Raw genomic sequence first — 18,582 nt, 5'->3', positions numbered from 1 at the left:
GCTAGGCAAAGCTCCCTGCGCATGGTGACATCCCCACAAGACAGATCTGAAAAAGTCTCTGGCAAAGTCAGTCTCAGATGTCTTGGTTGCAACATACAAAAGTCCCACATAAGTTCCCCGCCTCAATCCCCAGCCCCCAGCCACCCACTCTGAGTAAGGAACTTGAACAACTTCTGTCAAAGATAGTTCTCGTCTTAACATGACAGTGGGTGAGAAACCCAAAGTGGTAAAACTGCCTCCTCCCCAGCCTCACCCTATGAAACACGGTGTTTGCAGATAAAAATACTTTCCTCTCCTCTCCAACATGGAAACTGTCCAGGGTCAGCCTCCCACACACTTCCACTCAATTTCTGACTCTGGTTATAAAACCTTGTGCCCAAAAATAGATTCCAAGGGGATTTCATAGACATGTTCTCCGGCATAATTGCAGTGTTCCTGCAAACTTTGGGGAAATTCAATTTCAGTCTTTGAACACACCGTCTTCAAAGCCCTGCCTCCCAGGTATTAAACATCAGGATGAGCTGCAATTGATTCCTCTTTCTCTCTCTGGTTCTCCCACAGCGAGGGCAGGTGTCAGATGCAGATGTTCTCCAAGCTTTTCTGCCTCCTTTGGTTTCAGCCGTTCCTCTCCATGCCCATCTCCAAATTGCCCGGCGCGGGGTTTCCACAGCTGCCTGGACTTGCTGACTCTGCAGCCTCCTCTGGCTCCTGGTTGCTCTTCCTTCCATCCCCTGCCCTGCCCTCCCTCTGCTTCTCAAAAACAAAAGCAGCCCTGACACCCCCTCACTTGGTTCTGATCCCTTTAGTCATTGCAGCTTCCCCTTTCCACCTCACACAAGTGCAGAGTTTGGGCAAGAGAGAATGCTAGAAACCAACCATCCCAATCCCCTTACTTTTCGGGTGAAGAATGGAAAGCCAGACTGGCAGGAAAGCCAATGGAGTCAAGGTGAAATGTGGAGGTGGTAACCAAGATAGAATGGGAGCCCAGGGCCCCCGCACCAAGGAGTCACCGTTAGGTCTGGTTACCTACCAAGTTCCAAACCAATAACAACACTATTGATAGTAAGAATAGCTCCATTATTAAATTTTTGTGATATGCTTTGTACTGGAAACATTGAACTATTATCATCATTTTACGGATGGAAAATTGAGGTACAGGGAAGGGAAGTGTTTTCCCTAAAGTCACATAGCTGTTCACTGGCAGGGCAGGGATTTGAAGTCAGATGTGATGCCAAAGACCATGGCTCCTCAAGCCCACCCTGAATCCTATTACAAACACCTCTCCCATCATCCTTTTTTTCCTCTGCAATTTCACTGCACCACTCCATTCCTAGGCCTTCTTGTCAGTTTCCAGGCTTCCCTTTGAGTCACTCCACCACCTGCTGGTCTCAAGTGAGCCCTGAATGGTCATCACAGCCCCTTTGCAGAAGGGAGCCAGCTTTTCGGAACAGATCTGTGCTGTAAGCCAGATCCTATGACCTCCTGGCTGTGTGACTTTGGGTAAGCAACCTCACCCTCTGAGCGTCAGCATCTATAAAATCAGGATAGAAGGATCTACTCCATAGAGACACAGGAAAGATGAGAAAAATAAGTATAAGGACAATACCCAACATACAGTAGGCCCTCCAGAAAGAGTCCCCTTTAGTCTCTATCACACTCTCCTCCACTGTTTGAGGACACAGATGTTTTTCTCCACCACATACCTCTACCCATCTGTGGCACCTCTTCCTATGGATACAATCCCTGTCCCCCACCCATGACACATACAGTCTGCTTAGAGGCCAGGCCTCAAGTCCAACTTTTTCTTAGGTTCTAGTATTTTCTCCACAACTAAATTGCAACATCTTTGAGGAAAAAGCCATTGCTACACTCTCTGAAGTACCTAAACCATCCCCTCAAATTGACAGGTGTGCAGCAAATCCTAAATCTCAGGGTTTGATGGAGAAACATCTACTGATTTCACTCACTGATTCATTCATTCATTCATTCAGCCAATACTTTCTCAATACCTACCACGTGCCTTGCCCTGTGCTAGCCTTCAAGGGACTTGGGAAGGAATAAGTCTCAATCCTTGTTCTCACATAGCTCCTTGCCTAGATGAGAGGCAGGAGAATCAGCGCACAGTTGGGGCAGATGCTAGGGGCTGTTCCCCAGTGGACACTCCCTGCTACTCCCTGGCTGGCAGAGCCCTGACTGCCTCAGTTTCTACCTGTGCTCTCAACTGACTCAGAGATAAGTCCTGGTCCATTTAATCCCTGCTGGGCTCATTCCTTGGCCATGATTGGTTTAGGCATGGCCACGTGACCCAATTCCAGCCAATGAGACACAAGAGGAGGTTGGCTGGGATGTCTGGGAAAGAATTCCTCCCTGATAAAAGAAACACATAGATACCTCCTGCCTTTTGTCCCTGGGGTGCTGTGAGATCTTCAGGGGATGCTCTGGACAGGGGTAATGCCTTCTGGTTGATGATGGCAGAGAGAAAGACAGAAGGACCATCCATGGGTTTTGATGGCATGGATGAGCCACTGGGCTAACCAACTCCAGAGCTAATCCACCTTTGATTATGTGAGATGAGAAAGGGACACATGTTTAAGTCAGCTGAGTCAGAAAATCCAATTCACTGAAGTCAAAAGCAGGCTCCCTGGCTCAACAGTTAGTACACAATGGTTAACACAATGACCTGCAGAACATCCCTCCTGGACCCTGACCAGCTCTGCCTTGCTTTGGGTGGTGGGGATAAGGGAGTCTGAGGAAAAGTTTCACAAAAAGTCTCATGTGACCGGTCTTCCTTTGCAAGGGTGAGCAGGAGCTGGCTTCTCACAAAATGGCATCTGCAAAGACTGGAGGCATGAGCCAGCCTGGGGTATGTGCAAAGGATAGGTTTGGAGTTGTGAAGGAGCCCACATACTATAATTGAGGACAATGGCTCCTTTTGCCACATCCTCTCCAGGCCTCGCTTTGCTCCCCCATAAAATGGGGATGGAGACATTCCTTGCAATGTGGTGGTGAGGCTCCAAAGGGACTGTGCACATGAAAGCACTTGTAATCACCTGACTCTACATAAATCATAACTGTCATCCACTCTTACCCTTTGCTTGTGGGATGGTCTTCTAAAGCCCTATGGGCCTTGAAAACCAGCTCCTTCTACTTCCTCCTCTCTCTCTTCTACTTCCTATATCCTGGTTCCCTCCAGCCTTCCAGCTCAGCCGCAGTCACCTATTCATCTCTCTTCTGTCAGACCCTTTGCAAGCTGCCTCTAAGCCAGGAAGGATTTCTTTACCTGATCATATCATAGCTCTCTTTTCTTCTTTCACCCTAAACAGTTCTCTTTGATTCATTGACTCCACTTCTAGGAATTTATCCTCAGAAGATGCCTGGACATGTGCCCAGGGGTCCACATACAAGAATGTTCATCACAGTGTTGTCTATAGTAGTAAAATTCTGGACACAACCTAGATGCCCATGAGAAAGGAATACATTAAATAAATCATGGCAAAGCCACTTATAAAATATAAGGTAGAGGTATATTTATTGATATTTAAGATGACCATTATTACTGAGTGAAAGAAAGGGATAGAAAAACAATATCTATTTATCAATCATAGAGAAATGTCTGGAAGGACATTTGACAAAATATTAATGGAGATTAGCTCTGTTTTGTGGTGTTTAATTAGAGTTTCACTTTCTTCTTTATATTTTTCAATACCCCTTGAATTTTCTATAATCATTATGTAACATCTCTATAGTTAGGGGATGTGACAGTTTAAATGTGTTCCCCAAAGTTAATGCATTGGAAACTTAATCCCCAATGCAACAGTGTTGAAAGGTGGGGCCTTTAAGAGGTGATTAGATCATGGGGTCTCTGACCTCATGAATGAATTAATGTTTTTATCTCCAGAGTGGGTTCATTATGGTGAGATTGGGTTTGTTTTTAAAGTGAGTTCAGCCCCCTCTTGCTGTCCCTCACTCTTACCTTTCCACCTCCCACCATGAGATGATGCAGTAAATAAACCCTCAGAAGATGCCAGTGCCTTGCTCTTGGACTTCTCAGTCTCCAGAACCGTGAACACATACAGTTCTCTTCTTTATAAATTACCCAGTTTCAGGTGGCCTCTTACAATAGCACAAACAGACTAAGACAATGTGAAAAAAAAGCTACTTTTATTTTGAAAAGAGAAAAAAATACATATAGAGTCACAGCTAAAATCAACCTACTTTGGGAAATCTTCCTGAAAGTCGTGTGAGACAGGACTGGAGAGTGTGCTATATTTCTGATGACCTGGATCCCCCTCCATGACACCCGCCTCTGCTTGGAAACTTTCTAGTGTGGTGAGCTCATTTCTGCACCAGACAAAGCTCTATTGGTAGCAAACTCTTTCACACTGCACAGAAATATCACTCTCTGTCTTAAGTGTTCTGCCTTCTGTGACTCACAGAAAAAGCCCAATGCTCCCCTCTCCCCCATGTGCTTGTCTCCACCCAAGTCACTCATCAAATAGCATGATTTCCTGGGAGATGTCCCATTCTAGGCAGAGCATGAGTAAAGGCCTGGAGATGTGCAAACAAGTGTCCCATTTCAAAGATGTTGTGGACTTGTCAAGCACTGGGTAGCTGGAAGCCCACTAGTATGAAGATGGAGAGATAGCATGGAGAGATGAGGACAGGGTGAAATTGGAGAAGTCAACATATGCCGTGCATGCTAGGGAGACTAGCCATTACCTCGCAGGGCCGTGTCTCTCCCCCATTTTGTGTTCGTAACACCCAAACACTAACATTTTTGGCATCATTCTTGAAGGAATGAAAAGACTCAAAAACATCTCCAAACAAGTTGTGATTATTTCAGTCCATGCCCTACAGGCAACTGTTAGAATGGACTGAGTTATGCTCAGTAACAAACATGACCAGTGTGCCATAGCTTAAAATAAAGGCTTACTTCTCACTGATGCTACATGTCCACCATGGGTTGGCTGTGAGCTCTGCCCTGTGTCATTCTCACTCAGGCGACCAGATTGAGGGAGGTTCCATCTCCATGCTGCCTTGATTGCCAAGACAATAAATGGGGAAAAGTAGCAAACAGCATGGTGGTTATTAAAGCTTCCATCCAGAAATGACACATGTCACTTTTCAAAGCTCATTGGCCAAAGTAAGGCATGTGGCTATGACTAATGTCAAAAGAAGTAAATAAATTCAATTTATCATGTGGCTAGAGAGTAAGGAACTGGAGATATTTCTATAGCACGAATGACTAACCAAACCAAATTAGTACATTAAAAAGAAGAGAGAGAGGAGGAAGAGGGGGAGGAGGAAGAGGACAAGAAAGGCACTGATTTGCTGAGATATTTGCTGAGACAGTGGAACTTTCCTGGCCTTGTGCTCTTATCTACTCCTGATGGCAGCATTGGAGAGATTCCATTCAATGTGGCATCTGTCTCTATACCACTCTTATATACGAAGCCTTTTATATCCCACCTATATGCTGCACCATCCTTATGCCCTCACCCATCATGGCTCACCTAGTTCTATATTATGGCTGCTAGATGTTCACTTCAACAGTTCATTTCTCCAAGTAGTGCCAAAAGCAGATTTTTCAAGTTAATCACAAGTTGACAGCCTACCATGAGTTTCTGAGAAACACTGAACAGCAATCACTTAGGCAAGGTGGCCTCATCCTAGAGAGTTGTTTTCATTGTGGTTGTACCCATCATTGTTGTTGAGGAGTGACAATTTGTATTTTATAAGAAATGCATTCATCCAATGTACATTTATTAATAACCTACTATGTGCCCAGGTCTGTGGATGCAATTTTTTTTTTAAAAAAAAGAAAAGACCCATCATTTCTTTTGCTTGCAACTTAGGTCTGCTTCCTATTTCTCGGGTTGCAGAGCCCTCTGGAAGCCTGAGGGAAGCTATGCAGACCCTCTCCTTACACCCCCGCGAAATGCCCTGACTTACAGACTATTAAGTATGATGGAAGAAAGGTGGTCACAGGTTTTAGCAAGAACATCTCCAGTCCTCCATCACTCTTCACACACATCTACTATGTGCCTACGTCTGAGGATGCACATTTGTTTTTGAAAAAGAAGAGGGCCAGTCAGTCTCACCTTCTGAGAAACATAGTGACAACTGGGCAACAGATGTTGGGGCCCAGTTTTCCTTTGTTGGGTACTCCTTGTTCTTCTCACAACCTCCCCCTATCAGGGCCTAATATTTCACTGTTTTCCAATCTCCCAAGCTCATGAAGCCAGGAAGTAGCTGATAGCAACATCTTCATACCAGTGGGCTTCCAGCTACCCAGAGTGGCTACCACAGCAGTGAGATCAGCTTGGAACTGAAAACCCAAGGACTGGATTTGAGATCTGGCTTCATTAATGAGCAGCCACCTTGTGGGGGAAAGGAAGTGGTATTTATCTAGCCACATCACAGGCTTGCTGTGAGGATTAGAAGGTAAAAAATATATGTGAAAAGTGCTCTGTAAATTACAAGGTGATGACGATAGTAACACTAATAGCTGACATCCAGAAAGTGCTTACCACGTGTGCCAGGCACTATTCTGAGACCTTGACTTGTCTTAGTCCTTGTCATTCTCCCAAAGGTACTCATGAGGCAGGCACTGTTAGGATCACTTTTATAGATGAGGAAACTGAGACAGACAGAGCTGAAGCCACTTACCCAAGATCACAGCGACACAATTAGAAAGCACTGACTCATTCCCAGGCAGAATGGTATAGAGAGGATGGAACATCGCACAGGCCTAGCTCAGGGCTGATGCTTGTCATTGCCTACGGACACACTAAACAGATCTGCTCGGCCTTTTCTGGTTCATCTGCGTGCACGGCCATTCACTTGGGCTCAGGCCAGCACAAGCTTTGGTCATTTTCCTAAGTCCCACTTTTTGTATTTTTAAATAAGGAACCGGGTCATTACATCTCCCCAGAATCCTGCCTAGATGTTATGTTACAAAGCCACAGTATTTATAGCACCTGAGCTGCTGCTGGAAAAAACGGGGAGGCATTTTCTCCCTGTCATATTCATTCTCCTAATATCAATGGATATTCCCTTTACTCTGTAATGAGATTAGCTGAGGCTTGTTCATTCCCCCACTCCCATCATTCCTTTTCTCTGTAACTTAGGTCTGCTTCCTATTTCTCGGGTCACAGAGCCCTCTGGAAGCCTGATGGAAGCTATGCAGCCCCTCTCCTTAGGGCCTTTGAAATGCCCAACCTTACAGACTGTTATATATGAGGGAAGAAAGGCGGTCACAGGCTTTAGCACGAACATCCCCAGTCCTCCACTCTTCAAAGGTCTCTCCGCTGGAGACAATCCTCAGTGGCTCACCCCAGCCTTTCCCCGTGCCTTTCCTGGCTCCACCCTCAGGAGGCGGGGTGTCTTCTCTTATTGGTCAACTGGGGAAGAAGGATGGGCTACAGTCAGCATCTCTGCCCTTTTTCCTCTTGGGAGGGAGTCCTGCCCGCAGAAAGCTTGTCCTGGCTGTGCCCTCTGTACCTGAGTGAAGCCTACCTGGGCAGGACCTCCACATGGTCTTCCTTCTAGGGAATCAGTTAGCAGGCCCCCATTTGACCCTCACTGTCACATGAAGCCAGGACCTCCAACTTTGCTTCTTTTCTATTAGGGAGAAAATGTATATTCGGGTTCTCTACCTGCCACTCATTTGTTCCTCAAATTGTTGGAGGGGTGTGGAGGAGAGATGCTATTTATGGGGCCCACTCCCACACCATCCCAACATCTGGCATTTCCTAGAACTCCGGATCAGCACACACCTTTCAGCCCGCACAGCCTTTCTACTTGAGTGATTCTGGCTGGGCAGTTTATGGAAATCTCTTCGAGTCTCAGTTTTCTCATCTGTCAAATGGGGATTGTAATAACCATGTTTTCTAGCTTCTGCAAATGATGCTTTGACATCTGGGGCCTTGCTAACCCTGGAGGGACTATTTGACATAGTGAAGGACTGGCCCATGAGGGCGCCTTTCATAAATGCTCAGCCCATCTTCCCAACCACTTCGTTTATGGAGTCCCTGCCCACTGGGCCACACTGCCCTGCCCTAATCACCTGGGGCCAGGTGCCATACTACTAGGAACAGCCACTGTGCCCCAGAGCCTGCTGAAACTATTCGAAGTATCCAACCCTGAGCCTGCTTAGCCTGCCTCACCCGTCCCTCCCCGTGGAGACCACAGTAAAGGCTCTTACCCCATCTTCCCCTCACTCCCTCTGCCTCCTGACTGACCCTAGGGCTTCCCCATGTGGCCCTGCATGGCATAGCATGTCCTCACCTCTTAGGAATCTCAAGTAAAAATCTTTTCAGGGTGGTTTTCTGAGTGGTTGGCCTTGCCATAACTGAATAATAATAAAGCCTATATTTTAAAACTGTGATAATATCACCTACGTCTTAGAATTGCCATGAAAATAGATACACATGGAAAAGCATCTCACACAGCACGTGGCATATGGCAGGGGCTTAAAAAAATGCCAGTTTCTCTTCTCTCTGCCCTATCCATAGCTCTCCTCTTCTTTCTACCTTTTTCTTCACCCACCTCTTCCCTGCTGTCTCCTTCCAAGTATCAGCTACATAATTTGTGGGACCCAGTACGAAATGAAAACATGTAGCCCCCTATTCAAAAACTGCTAAGAATTGCAATATGGTAACTGCAGAGCATTAAATCCAGTGGGAAGCCCTTCTTAGCACAGGCCACACGTCCACAAAGCCGGCCCTGCTCCCTCCTCCTTCCCATCAAATTCTTTTCTGCTTCCCAAATATTTCTGCCTGATTTTTCAATCCCAAGGCCCCAGTAGTTAGCTGCCTTTTTTGGGTTCAGTTAGCAGATTCCAATTTTTAGATACCATAAAGTTTTAATAATTCCACTTAATTTAAGAGGGTGGAAAGGAGGCCAGTTTGAATTAATGAAAAGTCTGAGAAATAAGACATTACTAAAGAAATGCAGTTTTATTACTCTGCAACAGATTTATATGACAACAGGGGAGATACAAAGAGGAGGGAAGGGAGGAGGAAGTTAGAGTTTCTTGTATGTAATTTAACACAAAGAAAAGATTTAATTTATAATGAGCATATTCTCTTATTTGCAAATTATGCTACTAAAAATCCTCTCCCTTAAGTAGGTTAATATTTCTCTTGCTGGCAATCAGTTTGCTTAGTGAAACTGTTCTGCTGTTACAAATGCTGGTAAAATTCTTCTGCAGCGATTCCATATAACAAAATGATTTCCATGACCTTTCAGGCAGTCCATAGTACAGATTGGGTTATAGTAAATTCTTGTCAAGAGAAATCCTGCACAACAAATTCTCTCTCTGCTCCCTACCTACAGAACAGTCAAATCTTCAGAACATCTTTCGAAAATTCAGAACTTATCATGTCCCACAGCACCAGGCTTAGACTTAATCTCTGCTGACTCCTGCTGTTTCAGACCTAACTCTTGTCCTGTTGCCATTGGATCTGGATGTATTGTGGGGGTGGTGTTCCTAAATAGACCACATACCCCCACACCTCCAAGCCCTAGCAACCTGGGCCTGTAATGTCCTCCCCACAGTCTGTCAAAGTCATAACTCATGTTTCAAGGTGCAGGTTAGAGGTTCCCTGCTCCAGAAAGCTGCCTCTGATTTTTCCAGGCAGACTCTGTTCCCACTGCACATCTGTTACATCATCTGTGCTACTGCCTATGAGTCTTCTTTCAGACAGTGCAAGCACTTGGACTCTGGGTCTCACCCATTTCTAGGGAAGCATGGTAGCCCAGCAAGTCAGTAGCAGAGTGGTCCCAACTCTACTACTAACCAGCTGCATGTAGATGGTAACACCGGCTTCACAGCATTGTGAGGATTCAATCAGATGAAACCCCAAAAGCGCTTCGTACACAGCCTGGCAAAAAGTAATTGCTCAAAAAATACTAACCATTCTCCCCAGACATTGGTATATAAACTCCACAAGGTCGCAGAGTGGCCCTGCAGCCCAGTGTGGTTGGACCTTCCTGGTTTATGCTCTGTAGTCCTAGTGTTTTTATAAATCATGCCCTCTCTCACTCTCAAGATATCTCAGTTTGGGTGACAAACTATATAGCCAGCCTACATAGCTGGGACCAGGTCTGTTTTATTTAGTAATATGTCCCTGGCACATCAAACAGTGCTGAGCACATATTAGGTTCTTAACACAAATTGATCAAATGAACAAATGAATGTGTCTCTGAGAGTGCTTAGTAAGTGCTTGCACCTGATAGGAGTTTGATTTCCCCTAGCTGTGGTTGATCTCTGTATTTCTAAATGTCTCCTGACTCAGAGAAGGCAAGAATCAAGGCTTGGGGAGTGAGTAAATGAATGAATGAGCCCCACCCCTCTGCCATCTCCTCTGTTGCCAATAGTACCTCTGGGGGAAGGCATGACCTCACACAGAGGTGGGGAGAAGAGTGGTACAGATGGAGGAGGACTGAAGATGATGCTGTTCCCACCAGACTGTATGGAGAGGGGGCCACTTCCTGACACTATGGCCAGGTTTTGTCGTCATTTCTGTCAGACATCAGGTATTGGTTTCTGCTATGGCAGCAGCAGGAAATCACAGCCCAGAGTTAGCACACCCAGTGGCTCCAGTGGGCTTCTGAGGGCATTGGGACGCTTGTCTCTACCTAACATTCTATAGACAGGCACAGATGCTCAAGAGCCCAGCAGGTGCTGTCCCTACCAGCCCACACATAGAAGTGGAAGGGCATGGGAACGATTAACCCTCTCTGGCTTCCCTTCCAGGGCTCAGAAAGGAAATTTCACAAGCTGGTAGCCAAAATGTTTTGGATATAGACTATACACTAGGCATGGGCATAACAGTGAGAACTTTAAGAATGTTAACTCATTCAGCCATTAGAGTAGCCCTATAAGGTGGGGAAACTGAGTCAGAGAGGGGAAGTGACTTGCCAGAGGTCACACAGTTAGTAAGAGACAGTGTCCCAGAGCCCAAATCCCTCAGGTGTAGGAACCAAACAGCAGTCCTCTTCATCCACTCTAACCCATTATAAGAAAGTCCAGTTTTCACTCCTGCCCCCTGCTGTGTGACCTTGAGGCCAACTCACCCTCTCTGGGCCTCATGTCCCTTTTCCAAGGCTAATGTTCTAGGACGCAGTGCTTCTAGAGCTAGGACATCACCAAAGCCCAGAGTATCCCTTCCTCCTGAGGCCTCAGGGCAAGGAGAGGCGGCCAGGCCCTGGGTGAGTCCCGGTATCCAGAAACATGCTATACTGGCCCGTCCTGAGGGCCTGAGGCACCTGCGCAAGTCCACCTTCCGAAGGAGGCTTAGACACTGGGCTGAAAAATCACGCTGTGGATCTGAGGACCCACTGAATGTGAGGCTTCCGAGCTCTTGTGTCACCAGGTGGGGGACCCGTGCATGCTTGGGGTTAGGGCTGTGGCCAGGGGGGCCAGGAGGAGGGGAGCTAGGAAAAGGTGAGGCCAGAGATGCGGAGAGCACTTGGCAGAGTGCTAGCACCTGTGCTCTTAGCAGCTACAAACCACCTGTGGGGAAGGGAGAAGCCCCCGGCCCAGGGTGAGTCTCTATAGCTCTTAACCTGTCCCCAGCATGCAGGAACCAGAGCCAGGAGACAGGGGGGCCCCCACACTGAGGAGAAGCCAGGTGGGGAAGTCGGAGCTATTTGGGAAGAAGAAACTGGGGGTTCTAGCGTCCCGGACGCCCCCCAGTTCCGGGGCTGCTCCGAGCCCGGAAAGTTTTCGCGCAGCAGGCGCAACGCGCGCCCCTTCTCTCACCCGCAGACGCCGGGTCCGTGGGCGCCCATCCCGGCCTGGCCCGCCCCGCCTGCAGCCTGGTGCCCGCTCAAGGTCACCGCTGATAAGGCGCCTGCCTCAGCGGGGCGAAGGGACCAGGACACGCTCCGGCTCGGGCTCCCGCCCTGGCCCGGCGGGGGTCTCCGGGGCCGAGCGCCCGCGGAAGGGAAACCAGCGGGGAAAGCAACGAGAGAACGAGCGAGAGGGGAAGAGGCCCAGAGCCCGGGCCGGCCGCCCCTGCCTCACCTGCGCCGGCTCCGAGAGCGAGATGCTGCCGCCGCCGCTGCCGCCGCCGCCGCTGCCGCCGCTGCCGCCGCCGCCGCCACTGGTGCGCGCCCGGCCCGGCCCGGCCCCGCTGCGGCTGCGGTTCCTCTGCCGAGGCTGCCCCGCTCTCGCCTCGCCCCGCGGCCCCGCCGCCGCCCGCCCGCCTCCCTCCCTCCGCCGCCGCCTCTGCCACCGCTGCACTGCGCTCTGCCCGCCTCCCCCTCCCGCCCTCCCTGCTCCCTCCTCCCCGCGCTCTCCCCCTCGGCCCTCCCCAAACTCCGCACCGAGAGCGCCCCGCGGGACCGAAGCTCGTGGTCCAGCCCGCGCCCACCTCCGCGCGCACCAGTGGGGCTGCGGGGAAGGGTCTCCAGTCTTGCCCCGGGGTGTGTCTCCAGGTACCTCCATCTGCACAGGCCCCTGTCCCCGCCCCACCCCCACAGCCAGCCTGGCTCTGGGAGGCATCCTCTCCGTTCTTCCCCAGGGGTCAGGGCGCCCCAAGCCTCCCCTGCACACCCAAGCCTGTGAACTGGCCACACGGGGTGGAGCCCATGGGGTGTGGAGTAGGCAGATGGGGAGACCCGCTTTGGAGTGGGGGGACCGCGGGGCCAATCCCAGGGAGCTTAGCCTAAGGGCCTCCTCAGAGGCGAGAAAGTTTAGGGCAGGGGGAAAGGGCACGCTTAGCCCCCAGCCTCCAGTCTGGCCCTGCTTAGGGCCTGGAGGAGTCCAGGACAGTGGCCCTGCCTGAGGAGAAGGTTGAAAATCCCAGACACGCACCGAAAGCACCTCCCCAAAGCAGGCTTCCCCTCCCTGGCTCAGGCCCCAGGTCCTTGAAAAGCCGAGCTCCACCAGGAAGCCGGGCCACCTGACTCCTAGCGCCCGGGTCTGCTCCATACCATCAATTAATCATGCCCGCTTGTTTATTTATTTATTGGCTTTATAAAAAGCCAAATGCACTGCTCGCAGGAAGTGAGGAGATGGGGAGGGGAGGGACTGACCATGGTAACTCCCCTTCCCAGGCCTTGCTCTGACGAGTTGAGGAGCTTGGGGGGACCCTGGGGTCTGAGTGTCTGGAACATCTGCTTCCTGGGAGTGGCAGGGATGCCCATTCATAGGGCCAAAATTCAACACGACCTACTCTCTGCAGCCCGGGGATGGGGCGGAGAACATTCACTACTGGAGGCTTAGGTACAGGAAGGAGAGAGGGGGCCAGGGAGGCCAGTGGAGAAGGTGATGCAGCAGGTGTGACAGGAGTTGTCTCCAGGACCTTCTTGGCCCAGAGCACTCCCTTCTCGCTGCTTGGCGCTCAGCTTGGCAGGCAGCACTTGCATCTCCTGCCGCAGCCCTGTCTAACTGGGCACCAGAGAACATCACCCCAGGGATGCCCCCAATCCATATCTCCTCCCACCATCCTCATCCCAGCTAATGGCACTGCAGTGCGTCCAGATGGCCAGCTCCAGACACTCTCCCTTAGCCCACCCCAGCACCATGTCCTCACTGACGGGGCCTGGAATCTGCTCTTCTCTCTGTTGAAGGGCTCTTCTTCAGGTCCCCGATACCTCTCTTCTGGACTCTCACAGTGCCATCCTCTCTGCCTCCATTTTGCTGCCGCGCTAGCCTTCATCATGCCGAGTCCTGCTCTAAAACCCTTCATAGCTCCCCAGTGTTCTCAGAAGTCTCACAGCCCCAGTATGCCATGCAGGGCCTTTCACACTCTGGCCCCAAGTGCCCTTTCCATTCCTTCCCCACCTGGGTTGCCAGTGCCCCTCCCAGCACACCCTTAGCACTGCACCATGTCTTCCTCTCTCCTTTTCCTCCTGTGAAATGCCTTTCTCCTCTCTCAGTCTCTGCCCAGCCACGGTGCTGAGGCTTGGCCTTAATTACTATTTCTTTTATGAAACCTTCTGAAACCAGCAAGTAAGTTGAGAAGGCAAAAAGAACAGGCATGAAAAGCCACACCATGAGAGGTAGCTCAGTGCAAAAGTGAGTGACACCACAAAAGTCCTAGTGACAAAACTCACCTTGGGCACGGCTCGAACTCTGAGCCTGTTGGTTCATCTGTTAAAAGGTGATAGGTTCCATAGCCTCACCCAGGATAAGCACTCAGTAAATGGGGGCTACAGTTTTTTTTCAGCACCTACTGTATGCCAAGGCTCTGAGATTTACAGATTATTGGGTAGGGACTTGAGGGATGGCAGGGATTTCAAACTCAAATGTGTAGCAGGACCAGGCATTACCTAGGGAGGTGGGCTGGTTCTGGCTTATGGCTTTCTCCTCTGGAATCTGCCAATAAGAAAAAGCAACAGTGTATGTGAGGTGGCAAGTAGCAGTAGGCACTGGCTCTGTACTGGGAGGTAATAGGGAGTAGTGCGGACTGTGGCATCTGTGGTGTCAAATGGGTACAGCCACTACCCAACTCCGCTGGATGGTGGCTAAGCAGGGATGTGGGCCTGGACTGCCAGTTTTCAGTTTTTTTCCAGAGAAGGTGGACATCTGGATTTCTATGTGAATATTCTTGATTTTTAAATGTCACCAACTGGTAAAAAAAAAAAAATTCTAAACTTTGAGAAGATCAAACAGAGTTATAGCTGCCATAAGGTTTTGACTAGCAGGCTGGCAGCTGCTGGACTCTGGGTGAATAGGTAGAAGATCAGTGTTGTTTATGACACACATAGACATACACACACAGCCCTCTCCTCGGGGGTCATGTCCACCTCAGAGATGCAGAGGTCATGGGAATGGAGTGGGAGCAGCACCTCACTGCAGCTGACAGGAGTGGGAAGGTGGTAGGTGAGGGATCAAATCCCAGTCCTGATTCTGGTTCTGTCCCTACTGTGCGTCCTCGCTGCGCCTCAATTTCCTCCTCTGAGAATGGGCAGGCCGTGTGTGTGTGTGTGTGCGCGCGCACTCACACACACAGAATTGCCGGATGGACAGAAGGTTATGCGAGGTGACCAGCATGTGCAGGCTGAGGCCACAGGAGGCTCCACTGCCAACACAGACACACATCTGGTCATGAGGAAGCCGCAACAATCTGGCCACCCAGGAGAAGTCTCAGTCCACTAAAAATAGGGTCCTGACAGACTCTTAAAACCTGAGGACTTCGAAATTCAAGGATTTAAAAAAGTAAAAATGAACTTTAGTGTATGTGAAAAATCATAACATTGAAGCATAAGTCCATTTATCTTTTAACTATTTTTCTAGTTCTTTTCCAAAATGTTGCTGGTTATTAAAACACTGCCGTGTAAATAAAAATGTTCTGCTTTATAACTTAAAAAAAAAAAAAACAGAGGACTTCTTGAGAGATGGTGAGGGCAGCAAGCGATGGGGGAAATGGCCACTTTCCTCTGCGGGATGAGGAAGAGACAGGGAAGCGGCTGGTACTTGGTGAGCAGGTGCACCTGTCATCCCCGAGTTCATAAGGAGAAGAGAAAGAAGCCCTGGTCCCTGTCAGTCTGTGGCAGAAGCAGGGGATGGAAATATCTGAGAGCAAAACTGGGAATGGCGGAGTGGTCCCAGGGCCAGACTTGGAAAATATGCATGGGGCCTGTGAATGCCCCTTAAATGTGGTTTTCATGTGCTGGGGTTAAAGGTGACTTTAAAAGTATTCTAGTTCTCACAATGACAATGTGCTACTATTGTAGCCACAGTAAAAATGTGTGCCCACACCCAAAATAATCATCCTACGAAGCAAAATGGAGGCATCTAAACCAATTGATAAGCAAGATGTTCATACGATGGAAGCCACCTTTAATACAACGTTCTCCAAGCTGGATTTTCACCTAACTTACCGGGAGAACTTGTTACCAGAATCTGGAAAGAGATTCCTGGCCCTGTGCAGGTCTCCTGAGTGGGAATCTCCGGGGCACAGAGGCTGGAAATGTGTTTCTGACACCCCACCCCACTATGATCAAGAAAGTTTGGCTCAACGCTAAGCAGGCATTTCTTGAGCAGGGGTTAAAAGAATCACAAGTCAGGTCTTTCCCATTAAAAAACTCTAAATGTGGCCAGGAAACTTCAGTTCCTCCTAAACAAAGCAGGATGATATACTCAAGTTAAAAAGCGCCACCAATAAAGAGTTAACAGGGTTTTCCTCCCAGGGAGAACGTGGGTTAGAGAGGAAGACATTCTACTCTCTATATTTCAGATCCTGTTACAACAATATTTCTATGTTTTACTGGTGTAATTTAAAAATTTAAATAAAAAGGACAAAAACACCAAGTGCTGACATAGCCTGGGAGAGGAGCAATTAATTCTCTAGATGGCCAGTGAGGAAGACTTCAGAGGTGGGGTTGTAGCTGAGTTTTAAAGAAAGAGTAACAAAATGACAGAAACAATCATTAAACTCTGTTAAATGTCAATTACTCTTCTTAGTATTTGAAATATACTGATTTCATCCCCCCCAGCAATGCTATAGAGCAGGTGTTTGTGAGCGAGGCTATTGATACCCCAGCCTGCCCAGCCCCTAGCTCTGTGGAGGTGCTGATTTCTCACACTTGCTCCCTTCTCCTGGGGATGTTGTCCTTGGCTTATGGGAACCACTAGGTGGCAACAGCCTCCGCACCGCTGCGGTGCAATTCACACACCTGTCGTCCCTGTAGTATCAGGCTGAGAGTGGACTTCTCTGGGAACCTCATCTTCGCTGGCCCCCATCCTGCCTGTCTTCTTCTACTATAGATTTCTCCTGTGAGCATACATCAATAAACCCCACACATAAGCATCCCCACCTCAGGCTCTGCTTCTGGGGAACCTGACTTCAGATCATTTTCTCATCCCCATTTTGCAGTTGAGGAAAAAAAGTCACAGATGAGCAAAGGCACTGATCTAGAAAGGGGAAGAGCCAGGCCAGCTGATTCCTATCCATCCTAGAAGGATGTTTCTAAGAGCACGAGGAAACAGGAGCAAGGCGCATCAGGCAGACACAGCACATGATCGGGGCATGGAAACGCATGGAAGGGGAGGGGTGTGAGGGGTGTGGGGCAAAGTGAGGCACAGGAGAGAGGCAAGAGGGAAGGTGAGCTCGCAGCCATAGGTCCTGGGAGCCGAGCTGAGGATTCATCCATCCATTGACCCAACACATTCCTGGGCTCGTGGGGAGCCCAGGAAAGAAGATGGACCCCCAAAGCTCAGGTTTGCACAAAGCCAAATGTTCAGAAAAGCAAACCTGGGCCATTTTAGCTGGGTTCTGTAGTAAGGGAAGGAAGGCACAGATATAGATCGTGGTGGTGGTTGAGGGGTGGGGTTAGAAATAAGGGAAATTCATTTGACTACACTTCTCCAAGAAAGAGTATGACCATTGGGCTGAACCTAGGCCAGTGTGGCACAGAGGGCCAACTCTGGCTCATGGTATCTTAAAGGACTGATAGCACCATGGGACTGTGTTTATTAAGATGGAATTAAATTAGGACAAAGAGCCTGTCCTGATTTGTGGTACTGAGGATGCAATCCCTCAAGTTCAGATGGAAATCTCCATCTAACTTGAAAGCCATGTATTTGATGGAGAACACTGGGGACTCAAATTGACCATAGATTTAATATTTGCCAGGGTAGCTGCTGGAACAGAGTGCAGTTGTAGGCAGGAAACCTTGTCATGTCAGAAAACTGCAGACAACACTGGGGATGGAGAGGAGTCTTCAGGCTGTGTGTGTGAATTGTGATGTCCCAGACAGGTCAGATGCAATCTGTGGGTAGAAAGGGTCGAACATGGCTCTCCAGAGATCAGACTGCTGCCTCCAAAGGACAGGACCTTTCTGAGGGCTTAGGCTGATCCCCTTCACTGGGTGGGAAGGTGGGTCATGCAATCTCTGTGGTTTCTCCCAGCATGGACCTAGGATGGGATTTCATTCAGACCTTAAAGGACATTAGGACCCCAAGAAGTAAAAGGAAGAAGGTGGAGGGGAGGAGGGCTGCTGAGTTCAGGGGAGGATGAAGGGTTTTTCTCCAATAAATATTTGGTCTTTAGGCATCATCTTTAGAGAAGATCTAGCATCCTTTTGATGAGGTGACCCTGCATGGCATCCAACAAAGGTGCTGGTATTGCTTCATTCCAATCTTCTGGGCAAATGTGTGACTCTGCTTGAGAACCCTTGTCTGACAGCAGGCACACCATCAGCCCATATACTGGGCAAGCCAGACCTGTTGGAGAGTTGGTACCCGCTGTGAGCAGCCCTCAACAAGTAACTGTTGGGAGTTGGCGTGTACATCCTCCGGCTCCCTTGCCCTCGGGGAGGATGGCTCTGAAGCCCCAAGGACCCTGGTGGGACTGAGCTCCGGTGGCCCCCAGTTGTGGGTTGCTTAATGATGCATCCTTTTTTGGCCTTTCCTTCCCTGCGACTCCTCTCCCCTCACTGGTATTTTCTGGAATCAACTCCCAAACAAACTGCCTGTACTTGAATCCTTGTCTTGGGGTTCGTTTATGGGGAAACCAAATCCAGGAGAGCATCACAGTTAAACTTTGAGGTCAGAGGGCCCAGGTTTAAGCCCTGGTTCTCGTTCTTACCTGGACCAGGTATTTAATTTCTCCAAGCTTTAGT

General features: G+C 49.1%; 1 protein-coding gene across 1 annotated transcript in view; it reads right to left on the bottom strand.

The window, feature by feature from the left end:
* Window positions 1–12,175, bottom strand: part of ATP2B2 (ATPase plasma membrane Ca2+ transporting 2) — a 382,654-nt gene extending 370,479 nt beyond the window's left edge. Inside the window, exon 1 of the mRNA XM_025377226.1 lies at window positions 12,035–12,175. The gene's annotated coding sequence lies outside the window, so the exon portion shown is untranslated. The remainder of the gene's footprint in view (window positions 1–12,034) is intronic.
* Window positions 12,176–18,582: the final 6,407 nt, after the last annotated feature.

This window comes from Theropithecus gelada, chromosome 2 (genome assembly GCF_003255815.1).
Source record: "Theropithecus gelada isolate Dixy chromosome 2, Tgel_1.0, whole genome shotgun sequence".
NCBI classification, from domain to species: Eukaryota; Metazoa; Chordata; class Mammalia; order Primates; family Cercopithecidae; genus Theropithecus; species Theropithecus gelada.
Note: the sequence above shows the minus strand (reverse complement) of the source record. Positions and strands in the feature narration are given on the sequence as shown.